Here is a 16,509-nt window from a genome sequence, read left to right on the forward strand (position 1 = left end):
ATTTTCCCCTTTATTCTCCCGCCTCAGCCCCATTGCCCAAGTAGCTGGAACTATAGGAATGGACCACCATACTGGGCTAATTTTTGTATTTTTTGTAGAGATGGGGTTTTGCCATGCTGCCCAGGCTGGTCTTCAACTCCTGGACTCAAGTCATCTGCCCACTTAGACCTCCCAAAATACTGGGTCTACAGGCCTGAGCCACTGCACCCAGAAGTCTTCTTTCACTTAGTTTGCTATGCCATATTTTGTGCCCTATCTGAAGAAACTGAAGCACAGTGAGATGGAGTGAAGCCCAAGTAAGTGGTGGAGCCAGGATGTGAACCTAGGCAGCAGGGCTCCCAGCCTGTGCTATTAACTACCACACTACTGTTCAGAGCACTTTATAAGTGAAATATAATTACAGAACAAAATATATGAAAAACCAAGGTCCTTATCTTTTCCCTCACTATACCTTTAGATTCCCCTACTTTTATAAGTAGCAACACCATTTTTTCAGTTACCCCTACTTCAAAATGTGAGCCATATTTGACTCTTCTCTCCACTTGCACAACCTATCCACTTCAATTCTCCTGGATTCTGCTTGGAAAAATCTCTATTCATCCATCCCTTTCTTCCTATTATCATTGAATTCTATTCTCTCTCATTGTACTCTAGTTCAGATCCACATATTAACCTGGATTGTAATGACTTCCCCTAACCAATCACCACATCCCTCCTTCCCATCACTGAACATCGATCAAGGATTAGATGCTGCTAGATTTATCTAACTCTAATTGTCCTTTCCAAACTGCTTAATGTATGTAGTTCAGCTTACCCTGGCATTCAAGGTCCTCATTGCTCTGGCTCTAGTCTACCTTCTTTTTCTCCATTTGTTTTTTACATAAAGTAGGGAAAGGGGGAAATAAGACAGAAAAACTACTTACTAAACCACTGTGCACCACCTATTTTGCCAGAAATCTTAAATATACTCTTGGTTAAGCATCACCTCATAGATGGTTCTAACATCCCTGACTTGCCCAAGGCCACACAGCTAGAAATGGTGGGAGATGGGGCTTCAATCCAGCTGTGATTAAGTCCATTCTTTTTCCACTATATCACAGATTTAATTATTCAGTTTTCCTCAAAGGTATTTGCAAGTGCTCAAGCTGTTCCTTGTGAGGGAATGATGTCAAGGCCCAGCTTAAATAATTCCTTTTTATGAATTCTTTTCTAATTCTCCCAACGGGATGTGATCTTTCTCATGAACCCCCATAGTACGCCGTATTTCTCTGACTTGTTCACTTTCTTTCTTTTGTATTTTAGACTTGCCTGCTTAACACAGTGTACTCTTTCTTGAAGACTGTGTCTTAACAATATCTATGTATTTGTCTACAATGAGCCAGAGTCACGAGTGGCTGAATTAACATGATCTCTATGGGTTGGGTTTTTTTCCCCAATGTAAAAAACTGGGTCAACTTGGTTCTCTGCTCCTCCCATTCAACAGACAGCCGCATCTTCTCATGCATTTCCAGCTGCATCCCTGAGGTGAAGGTGAAGGCCGGAGTCAACGGATTTGGTTGTATTGGGTGCCTGGTCACCAGGGTGGCTTTGAACTCTGGCAAAGTGGATATTGTCGCCATCAATGACCGCTTCATTGACCTCAACTACATGGTCTACTTGTTCCAGTATGATTTTACCCATGGCAAATTCCATGCACCGTCAAGGCTGAGAATAGCAAGCATGTCATCAGTAGAAATTCCATTACCATCCTCCAGGAGCGAGATCCCTCCAAAATCAAATGGGGCAATGCTGACGCTGAGTACGCTGTGGAGTCCACTGGTGTCTTCACCCCCATGAAGAAGGCTGGGGCTCCCTTAGAGGAAGGAGCCAAAAGGGTCATGAATCTCTGCCCCCTTTGCTGACGCCCCCATGTTCGTGATGGGCATGAACCATAAGAAGTATGACAACAGCCTCAAGATCATCAGCAATGCCTCCTGCACCACCAACTGCTTAGCACCCCTGGCCAATGTCATCCAAGACAACTTTGGTATTGTGGAAGGACTCATGACCACAGTCCACGCCACACTGCCACCCAGAAGACTGTGGATGGCCCCTCTGGGAAACTGTGGCGTGACGGCTGCGGGGCTCTCCAGAATATCATCCCTGTCTCTACTGGTGCTGCCAAGGCTGTAGGCAAGGCCCTTTCTGAGTTGAACAGGAAGCTCACTGGCATGGCCTTCTGTGTCACCACTGCCAACGTGTCGGTCATGAACCTGACCTGCCGTCTGGAAAAACCTGCCAAATATGATGACATCAAGAAGGTGGTGAAGCAGACGTCGGAGGGCCCTCTCAAGGGCATCCTGGGCCACAATGAGCACCAGGCTGTCTCCTCCGACTTCAACAGCAACACCCACTCTTCCATCTTCGATGCTGGGGCTGGCATTGCCCTCAACAACCACTTTGTCAAGACAATTTCTTGGTATAGTGATGAATTTGACTACAGCAACAGTGTGGTGGACCTCATGGCCCACATGGCCTCCAAGAGTAAGACCACCAGACCACCAGCCCCAGCGAAAGCATGAGAGGAAGAGAGAGGCCCTCACTGCTGGGGAGTCCCTGCCACACTCAGTCCCCCACTACACTGAGAATCTCCCCTCCTCAGTGTCCATGCAGAACCCCTAAAGAGGGAGGGGCCTAGGAGCCCCACCTTGTGTGTACCATTAATAAAGTCCCCTATGCTTAGCCAAAAACAAACAAACAAAAAACAAACAAAACAAAACAAAAAACAAAAACCTGGGTCAACTCTTATTAGTTAGTGAGTCTTCATTTTTTTTTTTTTAAGGCAGGGTCGCACTCTGCCACCCAGGCTAGACTGCAGTGGTGCAATCTCAGCTTATCACAGCCTTGACCTCCCAGGCTCCAGCAATCCTACAGGCGTGCAACCACTATGCTGGGCTAATTTTTGTATTTTTTGTAGAGATGGGGTTTTGCCATGTTGCCCAGGCTGGTCTTGAACTGCTGGACTCAGGCCATCTTCCCACCTGGGTCTCCCAAAATGCTGGGACTATAGGCCTGAGCCACTGAGCCTGGAAGTCTTCATTTTGTCATGCCATATTTTGTGTCCTACATGAGTATTATGACAGCAGGTATCACTAATATCTTATTTTTAAATTTTACTAAGTTAAAATGCATACAATTCAAAATGACCATATACTTTTTCCCCTTACATCAAACTACTCTAGCTCTATCTAGTGAAAGTTTTATTATTGTTGTCACAAAATGTTTTCATTTGTCAGCGTACTATTTCTAGGAAAAGGGCTTTAATAAATATTCATTTTTATAAAATTATTTTTACATTTGAATTCAGATTTGGGCAGGACACAACAGCTCACAATCTGTCTATACAAACTTCTCTTAAACAACTTTAAAAAATCTATTATATATAATAGAACAGGAAGACAGGAGCCAGAAAAGACTGCTTACTCAAAGACTATTCACTCTGCCTAAGGAACTCAGTAGACTTTAGGACTTATAAAGACTGTATATTAGTATCAAGTAAAAATGTAATTCAGCCTGAACTCCAGAATTTTTTTTAAAATACGCCTAAGATTCTGATTCTTAGGGAGAAAAATAAATGATATTCCTCCTTCCTCAAATATGTTAAAAAGATTAAAAGCACAAAACAAGAGAGAGGAAAAAAAATGGACATCCGTGGTATGTCATTCTCATAACATGCTACAGATGTCCATTTCTATCACACGCTGGCATGTTATGACAATGAAGCGGACAGGAAGTTGATTCCTTTTTTTTTTTTTTTTTTGCTCCTCTAAGTGCCAGTAAAGGCATATCGATCAACAAAATAGGAAGTTATGAAAAGAAAATACTTCAAACAGAAGCAGACAGGTTTATGGTTCAATGCAAAGCATATGTAACAAAATATATTTTTATATGTAAACATTATTTACAATGAATTACAGAAAACAGGACTGATAGCAAAAGCTTAAAGATCCTATTATACTAAGCCAGACCACCTTATTCTTTCTGTAGCTTCCTTTGTACTTACAATTTCTATCACATTTAGCATGTGGTATCAGTATGTAATACCATTACACTGAATACTGTACTCACTTTATACTGTATTATCCTCATAACTCTTTGCAGCATAGTGACTGTGTTTTCATATTACACATTAATCAAAAGACTACTGAACAGAAAGAATTCCAAATGGCACTTGGTGTTCTGTTTTGTTTTTTTTTTGTTGTTGTTGTTTGGTTTTTGTTTGGTTTTTTTTTTTTTTTTTTTTTTTGAGGCAAGGCCTGGCTCTATTGGCCCAAGCTGGAGTGCAGTGGCACAATCTCAGCTCACTGCAACCTCCGATTTCCGGGCTCAAGCCATCCTCCCACCTCAGCCTTCTGAGTAGCTGGGACTATAGGTACACACCTCCACACCAGGCTAATTGTTGTATTTTCTGTAGAGATGGGGTTTCACCATGTTGCCCAGGCTGGTGGTGAACTCATGAGCTCCAGCAATCTGCCCGCTTCAGACTACCAAAATGCTGGGATTACAGGCATGGGCCACTACGTCCAGCCCCAAATGGCACTTTGAAAGCACCTCTTTAAAAACTCAATGCCAGCTGGGTGCGGTGGCTCACACCTGTAATCCCAGCACTTTGGGAGGCTGAGGCAGGTGGAGCACCTGAGGTCAGGAGTTCCAGACCAGACTGGCCAACATGGTGAAACCTTGTCTCTACTAAAAATACAAAAATTGGCCAGGCGTGGTGGCAGGCAATTCCAGCTACTTGGGAGGCTGAGGCAGGAGAATCGCTTGAACCCGGGAGGTGGAGGCTGTGGTGAGCCAAGATTGCTCCACTGCACTCTAGCCTGGGCCTACAGAGTGAGACTCCATCTCAAACAAACAAACAAAAAAGTACAAATAAAAATAAAAAACCTCAATGCCATAATATAATTGTTGCTGCAGTACTCTATTAGACACAATCTTCTTTAAAGTAATTTTAAAGAAGATATTTTATAATTCAGTTTGATGAAGATTTTAAATGATACAAAATATTATATTTTATAGCCGTATCTGATTAGTTTTAGAGCTACAACTAAAAGCTGATGGAAGATGTGTGTACATTTACCAAAATCAACCCTTGCATATTCATGAAATAATAATTGGCCGGGTGCAATGGCTCATGCCTGTAATCCCAGCACTTTGGGAGGCCGAGACGGGCAGATCACAAGGTCAAGAGATCGAGACCATCCTGGCTAACACGGTGAAACCCCATCTCTACTAAAAAAATACAAAAAAATTAGCTGGGTGTGGTGGCGGGCGCCTGTAGTCCCAGCTACTCAGGAGGCTGAGGCAGGAGAATGGCATGAACCTGGGAGGTGGAGCTTGCAGTGAGCCGAGATCACGCCACTGCACTCCAGCCTGGAGGACAGAGTGAGACTCCGTCTCAAATAATAATAATAATAGTAATAATTTAAAAAGTTATTTGACAATTCAGTTAGGTGAAGACTTTGGATACAAGAAGATTATATTTTATAGCAGTACGTGATTAATTTTAGACCTACACCTGAACGTTGATGGCAGATGTGTGTGCATTTACCAAAATTAACTCTTGCATACTTGTGAAATAACAAAATGGCAAACCCCACCTCATGTTCTATAGAGCAAAACCTGAATGTGTTTAATTTTCCACATACTTTAGGCTATTTTACACCTCTGCCTCCTTTCAGGTTTTCTGCTCTTTCTGAAATGCCCTTTACCACCACTCTCTCCTGCTAACTCTTGCTCATCTTTTAAGACTCAGCTCAGGTTCATCTGCTCAAGAAGCCCATCCCTAAAAATCTTCCGTATTCCTAGTGTACTTCCTCTGCGCTCCCACAAAAATCTGGTATTTTTTTTTTTCATTGTACTTACCACAAAGAATATCATACTCAATTTTTGGTCAGATTTAAAATACTTATTACTTGTAAGTGCCTATTCACTACTAGTCTTCCCTGTAACACTACATAAGCCCCTAAAGTAGAGGCACCATCTGTCTTCACTGCTATTACTCCCATGTTCAGTAAACACATTTAACACAATAAACAAACAGAAGTACTTAAAATATTTTTATAATGGATGAACAGATTATGAACACTAGAGATTTTTCTATTATAATCCAAATCAATGTATGATTAAATAATTTTAACTAAAGTAACACTGTGCATAAGACATTTACTTCAATTTTTGAATCACTTTATTTCAAAGGTAATACTCTTCTTAAAATTTCCACTTTTACTTTTAAGTCAGGAAAAAAGTAGGCTATACTCATTATTTCCTTTTGATTTACATTTAAAATTTTGAGTCAAACAGTCTAAAATATACCAATAATTAAAGGAGAATCTGCTGGTTTGAAAAACTGTATAATAGCTTCAATAGTTCCTACTGAAAGTATACATGACTTCCAACAAGTTACTGCTGTGACTTTAAAAAATGTTTTTCTTGGCCAGGCACAGTGGCTCAAGCCTGTAATCCCAGCACTTTGGGAGGCCAAGGCAGGCAGATCACTTGAGCCCAGGAGTTTGAGACCAGCCTGGACAACAAAGCAAAACCCAATCTCTACAAAAAATACAAAAATAAGCTAGGCATGGTGGCACACACCTGTGGTCCCAGCTACTTGGAAGGCTGAGGTGGGAGGATCACTTGAGCCTGGGAGGTGGAGGTTGCAGTGAGCCGAGATCACTGAGTTGGAAAGAATAATTTCCTAATTGGAAGTCAGGGCGTGCTGAAATTCAACACTGATAGGAGAGCCAATGGAGAGATCTAGTAGGCTACTGGAAAGACTGATAAGAGAGGTCACTGGTGCTAAAATCAAAGTCATAGTTAAACTTAAGTGTGAATTAGATGCCTGAAACAGCTCAATGTCAGAGTCTTCCTTTAGACAGATGTGTTCTTGAAGAATAACTGAGTAGAGACCAACAATAACATGGCCTTCAGTTAGTAGTACAGCAACACTGTCTGCCTAAAACTGTCCTTACATATAGAAAAAAGGCAGATTATACTGAAAGGGAAAATGATCAATGAGATTATTAAAACATCCTTATTAATCAATGAAATTAAATATTGGAAAAGACAAAAAAAAGTAAAATTGGTAGGGCTGTCAGGAAATAAACACTCTCACATTGCTGTTCATATAAACCTTCCCAGGCTCCATTTAGCTAAGATATCCAAAATCTTTTTAATTTACGTGCCCTCTCATGTACCAGTTCCACTTATTAAGAAATATCTTGATGGGCCGGGTGCGCTGGCTCAAGCCTGTAATCCCAGCACTTTGGGAGGCCGAGACGGGCGGATCACGAAGTCAGGAGATCGAGAACATCCTGGCGAACACGGTGAAACCCCGTCTCTACTAAAAAATACAAAAAAATTAGCCGGGCGAGGTGGCGGGCGCCTGTAGTCCCAGCTACTCGGGAGGCTGAGGCAGGAGAATGGTGTAAACCTGGGAGGCGGAGCTTACAGTGAGCCGAGACCCGGCCACTGCACTCCAGCCTGGGCGACAGAGCAAGACTCCGTCTCAAAAAAAAATAAATAAAAAATAAAAATAAAAATAAAAATAAAGAAATATCTTGATGACTTAGGCTGTGAGTTATACAACCTAGCAATTTTTTGAAAACTGAAATGCGTAAAACAACCAGTTACCAACAAGCTAGGAGGACTGCTTGAGCCTACTAGAAGTTCAAGACCAGCCTCAGAAACATAGTGAGAGCCAGTCTTGACAAAAATTTAAAAATTAGCCAAGTGTGGTGGCTTGCACCTGTAGTCCCAGCTACTCGGGGGCCTGAGGTAGGAGGATCATCTGAGCCCAGGGAGGTCAAGGCTGTAGTGAGTCATGATCTTGCCACTGGACTCCAGCCTAAGCAACAGAGTGAGACCTTATCTCAAAAAAAAAAAAAAAAAAAAAAAAAGTTGTTCTTAACAATAGCACTTACAGTCTTTACAGTCATGTGCTGCATGACCAGCGTTCTGGTCACGATGATGGTGACCAATGCATAGATGATAGTTCCATAAAATTGTAACACTTTATTTTTGCTGTACCTTTTCTGTTTAGACACACAAATAGGTAACCACTGTGTTACAGTATTGATTATAGTATTCAGTACAGTAACATGCTATACAGATTTGTAACCCAGGAGCAACAGGCTACACCACATAGCTTAGGTGTGTAGCAGGCTATACCACCTAGGTTTGTGTGAGTATACTCTATGACGTTTGCACAATGACAAAATTGCCTATTAACATGTTTCTTAAGAGTGTATCCCCGTCCTTAAATGATACGTGCAATATTAGATACTACTATTATCAAAGTCTGCTGGTTAAATACTAATGTCATTTCTAGGGTCTATAAGCAACATTTTCACTACATTGAATACTTTGTAAGATGTTTATTTTGGGATCTGTTTTATTAAAACGGAATTCCATTGACACCTTACAGTAATCATTTCCTTGTTTGAACTGGGCCACTTAGTTTATCACAGTCATAGTGGTCTAAAAGTCTAGTATAAAGTAGTAAAAGAAAGATCTTGAATTTTACCTAAATATGCGAACTACATGCGTGAACCTTAAGAGGGGCCTATATTACTCATTATTTTTACTTGAGAATGTCAGAGAAGTGACAGGGTTGTACTTAAGATAACAAGGCCTACTAAAAATTAATTTATCAATAATTTGTTGCCAAGTATCAAAGTATGGAATACTTCACACTGGATGTTTGAAATTGAACGAAAAGCACAAAGCTGAATACTTACTGAAGGGATGGCTATGCCAACCAGGGACCGACGCTCTGAATAGAGCACATTGCTGATCTTACACAGAGTTTAGTGGGTAGCATGGGATTCAGGAATCAGCGGACTTTCAGAGGCTTATTAACATAGTTACTGACATTAGATTACTACTAGCTAGCTACATTACTGGGAAGTTACTTAATCTCTCTGGGTCTCAGTGTCTTTATTTTTAAAAGAACACAGCATGGCTGTGTTCCAATAAAACTTTGTTTACAAAAACAGGCAGCAAGCTTGGTTTAGCCTACAGGCAGTTGGTAATCAGTTTCCTTCTCGTTCAAAATTATAGTAGCATATTTTGCTGTTTAAAATTATAGAAGCTGTTGCCTTGCTTTTGAGAGAAATCTGTCAGCCATACGTGACACAAGGCATATAAACTGGTGGCTAGCAGCAGAGACTTTAGAGCTAGACAGTTTTGGGATTCGGTGTTAATTGTGTAGCCTTGGGCAAGTTACTTAAAATTACTCTGAGCCTCAGCTCTAAGGTTGCTGTGAGGGGTAAGTGAAGTAATGTATATAAAGTACTTAGCTCTGTATCTAGTACACAGTAAGCATTCAATAAACAAATGTTATTACTTTTACAAATTATGTGATCCTGAGTCCTTGGTCAGGAACACAGTCTGGCAATCAACATTTTTTTCCAGCAAAGAAATAAAATATGCTTTATAATGCTCTACATGAGACTGCAATTATTAGAAACCCACCATAGAAAAGATGGTAATACCCTAAGTCATCTTTTTTTTTAAAATGACAACAGCCAGCATTAATTGGGTGCTTCTATCTACTTATTAGTTGTATATTCGTTGTACAATATTGGTTACGTTACATAATGTTTCATTAGCTTTAGTTTCCTCATCTGTAAAAATGAGGAAAATAATAGTACCAACCTCATCGGATTGCTATAAAGCTTAAATGAGTTAACAAAGTGGCACATAACAGATATATGTATATATGTATGTATGTATATAATTGTCATCATGAGTTAAATACTTACATGTATTCATTTGAATCCTCAGGATAACGGAAAAAGGTAAAATTCCTATTTGTTTACAGCTTTGGATAATGAGACTCATAGAAGTTAAGACACCTACCCAAGGTCTCATAGCTATGAAGTGCAATGTCCAGGATTCAAAAGAAACTTGCCTCACTACAAAGCCCAAGCTCTTATCACTAGGCCAAAGACAGAATTAATGTTATCTCCGTATGGAGGTGCCTATGTGTAAATGACAATGAGAACCAAAATAGTGGTATTAATAATATTCTCCCTATACAGGAAATGTTTCAGGAAGTTTTAAAGGTTTTTTTTTTTTTAAGATAGAGTCTTGCTCTGTCACCCAGGCTGGAGTGCAGTGGCACAATCTCATCTCACTGCAGCCTCCTCCTCCTGGGTTCACATGATCCTCTAGCCTCCACCTCTCAAGTGCTGGGATTACAACTGTGCACCACCATGCCCAGCTAATTTTTGTATTTTTAGTAGAGACAGGGTTTCACCATGTTGACCAGGCTGGTCTTGAACTCCTGGCCTCAAGTGATCCACCTACCTTGGCCTCCCACAGTGCTGGAATTACAGATGTGAGCCACCCGACTCAGCCAGAAGTTTTAAAGGTTTAAGTGTAGGCCGGGCGCGGTGGCTCAAGCCTGTAATCCCAGCACTTTGGGAGGCCGAGACGGGTGGATCACGAGGTCAGGAGATCGAGACCATCCTGGCTAACACAGTGAAACCCCGTCTCTACTAAAAAACACAAAAAAATAAACTAGCCGGGTGAGGTGGCGGGCGCCTGTAGTCCCAGCTACTCGGGAGGCTGAGGCAGGAGAATGGCGTAAACCCGGGAGGCGGAGCTTGCAGTGAGCTGAGATCCGGCCACTGCACTCCAGCCTGGGCGACAGAGCCAGACTCCATCTCAAAAAAAAAAAAAGGTTTAAGTGTAGAAGAACCCACATAAATCACTGATCTTAAAATGATAGGATTCCCATAGGTAAAATTTTTGCTGAAATTATTCCCTTTTATTTTCCATATCTAATTAACTTAATTCAAACTTTCATTATTAAAGTTAAGCAATCCTCTGCATTAAAATAACTAAAGATCCAACATAGTGACTTATCATTTACATATAAAGTATGCTGCAATACTGGCATTCATCTCTACTGCTAATCTTTGAGGTCTATTTAAGACTTCTCAGACTATTTTTACAAAGAACCATGCTTCTGCTACTTTATTCTATAATTTTCCCAAATATTAGTTTAGAACCTTGAACGCCGAAAAACATTTAAACTTTAAATGAAAATATTAGTATCAAAGGAAAAAAAACTCAAGGAAAAAGACATTACTTGATAGATTCATTCACAAGTTTGTATAGCATCACTGGATCCACCTCGTACTCTCCCAGCCTTGGGAATGCTACTGGTAACTGATCCAGAACAGAACTTGGTTTTACACTGTAAAGCCTTATAGCCCAGCAATCATTATACAAGGAAAACAGGGCAAAATTCCAAACTCTTATTCTTATAAGAATAAACTAAGGTTTAAAAGTATATCTGATTCAGAAATTCCAAAAAAGCAAATGTTTTAAATGTTATAAATGAAAATCACAAATTATAATATAATCTACAAACTGTAAATTTCTTGAAAACATACATATCCATCTTTCCAAACTAGAAATACCAAAAGTCAAAGTGATAATCAATTAGGATTTAATATAATTTTATACTCTATGATATACAAGAAATATACAACAGATTATGTATATATCATCATCTAGTTTGAAAGATTAAATACTTAATATTCTTTAACATTGGGTGTTTTGTTGTGAAAACAAAGAACATCCAAATTTAGAATAAACAAGCCAAATTATCTTTTGGCATTTTAAATAATATTCTGACATGCTGGATTGTATTAAAGTCCCATTCTCTGCCCCACTGTATTGCCCATCAAGGCTGGGGGTGGGGAAGAAGAGAGGCGTAGACAATATCTGCCTAATCATAATGAAGGTACCACTTCCAGGTAGAAGTAGCAGCACTATTATTCATATAAAGGTAGTGTATCATAAATACCAACTTCTAGCTTTGGAAGAAAAACAGGCACTCAGTGCTTCAAAAATAACCTGTTTTCTTTCCTTTCTGCAATATAAGCTGTTTCTCTTTCCTTTCCACAAAAAACTAATTTTAAAAATAATCTCTAACATTTTTACTAAAGAAACTTGCCTAGATCATTGAAGCCAGTGGTTTCCTAAACCTTTAGTGGGAACAAGATCATGTTGCTCTTTTAATTTAATTTCTCCCCAGAAAAGTAAAATTTTCATTTAATTTCTCCCCAGAAAAGTACAAATTTTCATTTAATTTCTCCCCAGAAAAGTATAAATAGTAGAGTTCACAGACCCTTGAAAGACCATTTATTCGCACGCTAACAGATGCAGGTTAAGAGTCAGAGAGATGAAGTAGAAAATTTCCCAAGGTCCCTCCAACCCTCTTCCATAATTATCTCTCTGACTCATGAGAACCAACTAAATCATTCATAACCAAACCAAACAATATACTTTCTTGGATGACCAACCCATTTAAAAAAAAAAAAAAAGCAGCTGACAGTATCTACGTAGCAATATCCACCAGAAAATAAATTGTACTGGCAGCATTTTTAAATGCAGCATGTGACTAGTAATATCAATGCATATTATAGTTGACTACAGCTTACAGAATGCTTTCACATGCAACACCAAATAATCCTCAATTCTGGTAAAACAGAAGTACGTATTACTTTTATCCCCCTTCCACAGCTAAGGAAAGAGGTTTAGAAAATTACTTGCCATGCTCACACAGCCAATAAGTGGAGATCTGGGATTCTAATAGAGAATTGTGTAGTAAACCAGAAATGAGCTCAGAACATTATTATAGTCTGGTGCTTCCATAAAAGTCCCTCAAAACAGAGAAAACCGAATTTTTAAAAACAGACTAATGGGTGACATTTTTATTGCAGACACATCTTGACATGAGTAAACAAAAATTAATTTATTTAAAATGCTCAACTCCCTCGTTTTTTTGGTTAATAAAAAACATTTTGTTCAGGAAAAAAAAAAAAGACATGGTCAAGTGAATTTTAGCGATTGAAAACAACATTTTATTTTATGAAACATTTAACTTCCCTCATCTCTTGCTTTTTTTTTTTTTGGAAATAGGCTCTCATTCTGTCACCCAGGTTGGAGTACAGTGGTGCAATCATGGCCCACTGCAGCGGCACAATCATGGCTCATCGCAGCCTTGACCTCCCTGGACTCTGGTGATCCTCCCACCTCAGTCTCCCAAGTAGCTGGGACCACAGGTGCACACCACCACATATAGCTAATTTTTATTTATTTATTTTTTATTTATGTATGTATGTATTTATTTATTTATTTTTGTAGAGACAGGGTTTCACCATGTTGTGCAGACTGGTCTTGAACTCCTGGGATCAAGCAATTGGCCTGCTTTGGCTTCCAAAAGTGCTAAGATTACAAGCATGAGCCACCGAGCCTCACCTTTTTTTTTTTTTTTTTTTTTTTTTTTTAATATAGAGACAGGTCTCACTTTGTTGCCCAGGATGGTCTCTAACTACTGGACTCAAGCGATCCTCCTGCCTCGACTTCCCAAATTGCTGCGATTACAGGTGTGAGTTACCACGTGGGGCCCTTTAGTTCTTAATACACAAAAATAAATGTGACTCTTTTGGGAATTCCAATATAAGTAACCAAAAATTTAAACATTCAATTTATAAAACACAAAAACTATCTGAAATTAAAGTTTAAGATGTCTGCAATAGTCTCTTTAATCTTTTTAAAATGACAATATCCATTTCAGTTCTCTACAACTCTCAAAAGTTCTTAATAAAAACAAAAGGGTTATTTGCCCAAACCCACAGAATGTTTAACACCAAGACTGAACCCTAACTGTGGATGTGACAATGATATGTCAATGTAGGTTCATCAACTGTAATATATGTACCACTCTGATGGGGATTTTGGCTCTGTAGGGGTAGGCGATACATGAGAAATCTGTATACCTTTCACTCAGTTTTGCTATGAACTTACAACTGCTCTAAAAAATAAAATTCATTTTTCAAAATAGCAGGTGGGATCAAAATTTACCCAACTTTTTTTTTTTTTTTTTTTTTTTTTTGAGACGGAGTCTCGCTCTATTGCCAGGCTGGAGTGCAGTTGCGTGATCTCAATCAGGAGATTCCACCTCCCAGGTTCAAGCGATTCCCCTGCCTCAGCCTCCGGAGTAGCTTGGACTACAGGCACGCGCCACCACGACCAGCTAATTTTTTTGCATCTTTAGTAGAGACGGGGTTTCACCATGTTGGCCAGGATGGTCTTGATCTCCTGACCTCTTGATCCGCCCGCCTCAGCCTCCCAAAGTGTTGGGATTACAGGCATGAGCCACCGCGCCCAGCCCCAACTTTCTTCTTAATGAATGAAGAAATACTGTTTTTTAAAAAATTCCCTCACTGAATGTGAACTGAGTTTCTTGTCAAAAAATGTGCAATTGTTACAGAATATATAATCTTAACCAATTATCAGTAATCTTATCAAACGCTAAAAGAATTGGCAGCTTTAAAAATTAAAAGGATTAAGCTAAGTGCTCATATGCAGTTGAATAGAGTATCCTGAGACGTTTTTTTCTTTTTTTGAGATGGAGTCTCACTCTGTCACCCAGGCTGGAGTGCAGTGGCATGATCTCGGCTCACTCCAACCTGTCTCCCGGGTTCAAGCCATTCTCCTGTCTTAGCCTCCCGAGTAGCTGAGACTACAGGCATGTGCCACCATGCTCGGCTAACTTTTGTATTTTTAATAGAGACGGGGTTTTACCATGTTGGCCAGACTGGTCTCGAAAATCCTGACCTCAACTGATCCCCCCGCCTCAGCCTCCCAAAGTGCTGGGATTACAGGCGTGAGTCACTGCACCCGGCCCCTGAGACACTTCTTTTTATATTTAGGCTTAGGCAATCTGGTATCTTGAAAGCAATTTTTTAAAAAAGTGACTAAATAAATAAAGTGACTAAAAGTTTGAAGTTTGAACTGGGTCAGTTTGACAAATTAAGGAGGGTGCCAGGAGGAAGTCTGAGGAAAAGCAGCAGCTTAATGCCACCGCCATCTCCAAGCAGCTTTCCAGGTGCCAGCAGTGTTAGCAGCAGTCCTCTGCGTACCCAAGAGTACCGCAGGGCCAGAACATGAGAAAGATGCGGGAAGAGGATTTCCTTCTAGAGAGAGGATAAAGAACACCGAGAGTCCAACAATTACCATCTTGTATGGGAGAAAAACAATGCAAAGGAAAAAACGTGCAACCAGCAGATAAAATACTTATGTCAACCCAGGTTCTAAGGACCTTTTCCCAAAGCATCCCTCTAAACTAGTGACATTAGCTTAGGGCAAAGAGTCAAAAATAAAGTTAGCCATGAACACAGATGAAAACACTGAATGTTGTCTACGAAAAGTCACCCGATTAAACATTGTCAAGAGGGAAAAACAGTGCAAGTCCAGTAAAGCACGAGGCACGTAGAAAATTCAAGCTATGTAGTCAAATCGCTCTCTGAAGAAACCAGCAAGACAACTGAGGCCAGCACGGAGTGGAAGGCGTAAAGAGCTGTCATCGTGTCGGTAACAACTCCATCCGGCGGCTGCGCGTCTAGAAAGAGGCTGCGGTTCCTGGTTCCACACCAGGAGGCACTCTCCACAAAGTCTACACCGCCGCGCCTGGGTAGGCACCTCCAGCGCGGCCAGCAAGCCCCCCGAGCGGGGAGAGGCAGTGCCTTCCTCGCCTCGTCCCCGCGCGGCGTGGGCCGGAGGTGGCTCACTCGCCCCGCCCCCGCAGGCAGCGGCTCCAGGGGGCTTCCGGCCGCCCTCCCGGGGCCCCGAACCCGCGCCAGCCGCACAGTGCCTGCCCTCTCCCTGGACCCCGCTAAGCTCCTGCCTGGGTCCCTCTTCGAAAGACCGGGACGAGGGAGCCAAGGAGGCGCCGGCGAGGCTGACGGAGCCAGAGGCTGGGGCTCCCCTCCGGGAGCCGGGAGCAAAATCCTGCTCCTGCGGCCAATGGGGGCGACAGAAGCCGTGCAAGGGAGCTCCGGGGCTGGAGCTCTTGCTGTCAGGCCCCAAGCCCTCTCAGCTGTGGAGTTTCGGTTGGTGCACGAGGGCTCGAATTTCCTTCGCACGCCAGAGATCCGAGACCAGACGGTGTTGCGACTTCGGGGCTGGGGTGAGGGAGGGCTCCGCGCGAGCGGACGGCACCGCACAAAGGAAGAGGGGACTGAGGGGAGACAAGCGTCCCGTTACCTCGATCTTTCGACCCTCCGCTCTATTCTTCCTGGTGTCGCTAAGGTTGCAGCCACGTTACCCGGCTCCCGGAGCCCCGGCCGCCCTCAGCGGCACCTCACCAGCCCTGCGCCAGCACCTGGCGGAGGCGCGCTCTCCTGCACTGCCCCGCAGAGCCCTGGCGGGCGCTTGGCGTCTTCTCACCTCAGCCCCCGCGAGTGGCGGCCTCCGGGGGCGGGGCGGGCTGGGCGGGGCAGGCTGCGCGGGGCTGCGCACGGCACTCTGGGAAGTGTGGTTCTCGTAACCTCCTCCCGGAGTCCACCCCACGACCTCGCCCCCGCGTCTCCCGGGTCTCAGGGACTGGGCGGTGTTGCCCGGCCTGGTGAAGGCGGACCAGGGCGTGGCGGACGTCCCCATAACAAATCT

At 42.0% G+C, this 16,509-nt stretch overlaps 1 protein-coding gene and 1 pseudogene across 7 annotated transcripts in view; one reads left to right on the plus strand and one right to left on the minus strand.

Moving 5' to 3' along the window:
- Positions 1-16,509, minus strand: part of KLHL8 (kelch like family member 8) — a 79,286-nt gene that overhangs the window by 42,278 nt on the left and 20,499 nt on the right. For 4 of the 7 annotated variants that reach the window (XM_015450636.3, XM_005555362.4, XM_074040101.1 and 1 more), the window contains exon 1: positions 16,105-16,303. The exons of the other annotated variants lie outside the window; for them this stretch is intronic. The gene's annotated coding sequence lies outside the window, so the exon portion shown is untranslated. Of the gene's footprint in view, positions 1-16,104; positions 16,304-16,509 lie in introns of those variants that run through there. 7 annotated transcript variants of the gene reach the window in all.
- LOC102128710 (glyceraldehyde-3-phosphate dehydrogenase pseudogene) lies at positions 1,534-2,561 on the plus strand (annotated as a pseudogene).

The sequence above is a fragment of the Macaca fascicularis genome, chromosome 5 (genome assembly GCF_037993035.2).
Source record: "Macaca fascicularis isolate 582-1 chromosome 5, T2T-MFA8v1.1".
Taxonomy (NCBI): Eukaryota; Metazoa; Chordata; class Mammalia; order Primates; family Cercopithecidae; genus Macaca; species Macaca fascicularis.